This window comes from Cottoperca gobio, chromosome 22 (assembly GCF_900634415.1).
Source record: "Cottoperca gobio chromosome 22, fCotGob3.1, whole genome shotgun sequence".
Taxonomy (NCBI): Eukaryota; Metazoa; Chordata; class Actinopteri; order Perciformes; family Bovichtidae; genus Cottoperca; species Cottoperca gobio.
This window is the reverse complement of record NC_041376.1, coordinates 21,390,958-21,395,765: the sequence shown is the minus strand read 5'-3', so window position 1 is coordinate 21,395,765 and position 4,808 is coordinate 21,390,958. Positions and strand designations below refer to the sequence as shown.

At 42.5% G+C, this 4,808-nt stretch overlaps 1 long non-coding RNA gene across 1 annotated transcript; it reads left to right on the top strand.

Moving 5' to 3' along the window:
- The first annotated feature begins 815 nt into the window (after nucleotides 1-815).
- LOC115027726 (uncharacterized) lies at nucleotides 816-3,609 on the top strand. Its single transcript, XR_003834394.1, has 3 exons — nucleotides 816-897; nucleotides 1,682-1,827; nucleotides 3,582-3,609. It is a non-coding gene; the product is annotated as an uncharacterized LOC115027726 (long non-coding RNA).
- The last annotated feature ends 1,199 nt before the right edge of the window (nucleotides 3,610-4,808 follow it).

The following is a 4,808-nucleotide window of genomic DNA, read 5'->3' as shown; positions in this document are numbered from 1 at the left end:
TAAAAGTACAAGAAAACGATTATATTCTTTTTTTTTGTTGGATTAGTTTTTACAATCATTCGTGAATAGTTCAAATCGGCAGTAAAGTTTGATAGAAACACACAAAGTGAGAGTGAAAGTAGGAAACGTGCACTACTTTCTCTTTTCACTCTCTGTCTGTGCAGCTGAAGTGAGGAAGAGGAGGGGATGAAGGTGTGGGGGGGGCAGCCTGCCATCCTTCCTGTCAGCATCTTCCTGCTCGCTTCAACCGTCTCCCCTCTGGTGGCCACGCCTCCGACACTGCCAGGCCACGGGCGCGGTGGGCGGGCGAGGCAGGGAGCCGCACAGGAAACAGGAAATCATGAGAGAGAGAGGAAACCATCGGGGTGAGAGGCGGCCATGACGTGTCACAGCTGCCAGAGTCGCTCTGAGAGAATGACAGAGAGACAAAATGGGACGCTTGGCAGACTTAGAGTCCCAATTACCTCCCCGTAAACAAAGGAGGAAGTTTTGCCACAATGTGGGCACATCTCCGCTCTACCTTCCTCACCTCCGAACACACGTATCCCCGTAACTGCAGCCCAGCGAGAGCTTCCTCTCTCCCTCTCTTGCCATCAGAAAAGAGGCGTTCAAACGTGCCGCAGCCCCCGCTATGATAGCAGAAGGTGTCACTTATGAAAGGCACCGTCCCTGCTGAATATGCTCGCGTTGATGAAAGGTCGGCAGAACCCGGGTTCACACGCGCCGCCATGTTTCTTGTCTCCCTGCCTCCTCTTGTCTTCTTATTTGTTTGAAGCTGATGACTGCCTGCTCCTTTAAGGTCTGTACAGAGTGTCATCTGAGCAGGAGGAGAGCCGCTCGGCTCCACACTGTGTCGAGTGTGCTGCAGGATACGTCTCCTCGTGGCTGCCTGTACAGGTGTGGGGTCAATTTGGCTTTTGTTTTACTCGAGGTCCATCTGACATCACAAAGCTCATCTCTTTTCACAGTCAGAGTCTGTGGGGCCCACGTACCTGTAGCTGAACAGACGAGCACAGAGAGCTGGTCATGTTACGTCAGTGTGACCTTTCATGAAAGCTTCCACAGGCTCTGTACGCCGCCACTATAAACCTGGTCTTAAACAGATCAAGTATTTCTTCCTAACAGGAAATAGTCATGATTAAATATCCATATTATTATGTTTTTATAAGCTGTGTGCCACAGCTGACTGTTGTTAGACTGCAAAATGACATCAATGAGACGTTTTCCCGGGCTGATTGTTGTCTTAGTGAACAAAAGAAACAAAGAAAAGAAACAAAGGAGCAGGACATGCTCGGTGATGAGCTTCGTTAGCTCAAAGCTAGCGTAGCTTGTCGATCAGGGTGAGTGGCTCTTTTGGTTTGAGTTGTTTTCTTGTTAGTCCCTGTCACTGACAGCCAATAACACAGTGAAGACGGTTACTGTTTGATGCAAATTCATTTGTTCCACAGAGCAGATACTGCATGTATGCTGATGCACTTTAATTACAGTAGGACTTAAAAAATTAGTTTTATTGAGATCTGCAGATTTGTGTTGTACGTTCGCACCTTCACCAAAGTGTCGTTGCTCTTCTCCGGAGGAATGTTTCTGTTCGTGTCTACTTGTCTGAGCCGCTCAGATAAATTAACAAAGCAACTTGAAGTGTCAGTCTGAAGAATAATTTCTCTGTTCTCCATTAAAATAGCCGGACTACAGATCCTCCCTTTCCATTTTGCTGCCTGTCTCCTTCCATCCACGTTCCACAACTCATCTGTCACTCCTGCTTTTTTCTCGTGCCTCGGAGCAACAACACAACCTCCTCCCCTGCCTTTGAAGGAGTAAACCAAACCGGTGAGCTTAACGCATTTCTAATGAGCCAACGCCAGTTGGAGTCTAGAGATTAGTCATCATACGTCCCCGGCGAGGATCACGTTCGCCGAGATGCACCATGTATCATCTCTTCTCCGCCATCAATGTCTCGGCAGAAGCACCAAAAATGAAAAAGCTCCTCTATTCCGAATAATTAACTTCGTTTTGCTGATGTCATAAAAATCTAAAAATCAGTGTTTGTTTGGCTGCCGGGTTCATAAAGAAGCGGTTCAAAGGATTTAGGAGGGAATCTCTTCTTGTTTGAGGAGGCAGTTCTTCAATTATTGTTTGACAGATGGCATTGTCTTTAGATATGCTGTCATATTCATATAAATAAGCCTTGGTGGCGTCATCCATTCACCAGTGACAGATAATAGAAACACACAAAGTGCCTGGCAGGTGCAAAGAAGGCCTTTCTAAGTCACTGCTGAACACAGAGGAGATATTCTCTCTGCTTCCTCTCTCCTCGCTGTCTCATTAGCAGCTAGCTTTTGATCTGCAGAGCTGCCGTGTCCACGGTGGGGTCGACTTGTTTCCAGTGAATGGACGAGGCATCCCTCCTCTCGCTAAGCCCACTGATTACATAATCTAATTGCTGCAGAGATGAAAGTGACTCGAGTGAAGAAGTGAGAGTTTGTCTTTATTGCTAAGGAGTGGCGACTAACGTTCAGCCCTGCGGCAAAACTCTTAAACTGCACTTCTCCAACACCGTATCACTCGCTCACAAGTTCACAGCTAATATGTTCCTTTATACAATATTCCACATGATACCGATTGTCTTTTGTTTTGAAATTTAAGATTTTATTTTTTTTATTACATGTGAAAATGCCACAAAGGAAACATTGTATCTCTAATAAATGTGCAGATATAAAGATTACATATGTGACAGCTTTGAAACCGCATTCAGATTTAAAAAAGTCTTCATAGACAAAACTCCAAAGTTAAAAGAATAAATCAATTGTGACATTTTGCAATTTTATTTCAAACATTCAACAAGGTTTTTAATTCTTGTTATTTGATGTGCTGAGACTGAACGCAACATTCAGAGGTGGTGTGAAATTACACAGGCGGACTGAGATGCCTCTGTGCTATTTAAAAAATGTAGCAAAGTATTCACATTGACAAAATATACTCATTACATTACACTATATTACTTTACATTACAGTTCATTTAGCTGACGCTTTTGTCCAAAGCGACTTACAATAAGTACAAACAATCCTGGAGATACAACTCTGAACAGCAAGAATCTTGCAAGTACATTAACTTCAAATAGGTGAAATCCATTAAGTGCAGAACAATAGCTTCAAATACGCCAAACCAATATATATATATATATATATATACTCGGATTGTAAAGGAAAAACAATCCAGTGCAAAACAAACATTCCTTACGTCTCAAGCATAGATGTGTGAAAGAGTCGCTGTACAAACTGTAGAGCCCTTTGAGGGAAACTTGGGATTTGTGATTATGGGCGATGTGAATTAAATTGACATTATATTTTTTATAATACTCTTGTGACCCTCAGGTTTATCTTGCGACCCCTTGGGGTGACAAAATAAATGATCCAACACATAGTTCACCAGCAACTGTGTGTTTTACATTTTTATGCGAAAAAACTATTACAATTTAACTGAAAAAACAATATGTGTTTATCCATTAACACGGAGCAGCCTTCTTCACCAAACTGCGTTCATAGTTGAATGTTTACAGCCAGGTTTCTTTTCCTCCACACAGGCCATCTGAAGCTTCCTCTAAATGAGCCCACTGACCTATAAAATGAGGTATGACCGGCCGCCGCGCTGCACCTTCAGCGGATCACTTCCTTCACTGTCCAAACTGACACGCCACTCTTAATTTGATTGGCATATTCTATTTATTACCATGCAAGCGAATGTTTCTCTGCTATTTGCTTCCAGATTATCCAATAAGAAGAAAGAGGAGAGGCTCCCCTGCGGTAGCAGTGATGTCACCAATGCAGATTGAAGAGCCAAAAAGCTTCATGTTAAAGTGGAAGAGACTGAGAGGATGTGGGAAAAAAAGACAATTCAAGAAATTTCAATGTTTGGTGCCCGGCCTCGATACGTTGCCTGGTGTGGAGAGGAGCGATCAGAGCGGCAGCATCTAGACAATGTGCATATAAAACAGGAATTTCACATTCAAATTCTGCTTTCTATACTAGAAGCTAATGTGGGTTTTAAAGGCCAATCAGATGCCAATTGTAGGGATACAGGGATAAATGTAATTATTTTAACAACACAAATCATAAGGGGACATTTTGAGATTTGTCTTTTTACAAAATTCAAATCACTCCCTGTCGTTTACTGACAAAGAAATCAGCAGCTGTGATTGACTGATCTTTTTCTCATTTATTTGTAGCATATTGGAATGAGAGCATCCTGCAGTTGTCTCTGCTGTGGAGGACAGGAGCAGGGGAAAGTTTTTTTTTTTTTCTCCGCCAGCAGCTCTGACATGGCTTCTCTCAGTGGCAGCGTATCACCATCTGAATCTTTCCATCCACATCAGGGGAGCAGAGCTGTGACTACTGGGATTAGGCTAATCACACATTCACCCAGGAGGCTGAACACACAGGAGATCCTGCGTGAGGCATGACCTTATTTCTAATGTATTTTCATAGCCTCTCTTTACTCGCACCCCGAGCTAATGCTAATGCACAGATTTCACCATGATCTGCTTTACTGATTCAAGCTGTACATTATTCAACTGTGTCCCTGCATGCAGCGTTTTACACTTCTCTCTTTAAATATTATATTTGTTTCATCAGCACCAATGAGGTGAATCCAGGTTGTAATTATTCCTCATTGATTATCCTTATAAATCATCACAAATCATAAAGACGAAACGATTTTAATATGTTGTGCATTCAGTGAATATTGTTGTATCTCTGGTTGTACTTATATAAATTCAAGTATGAAGAATATGAAAGATTATTCTATTTTTTTT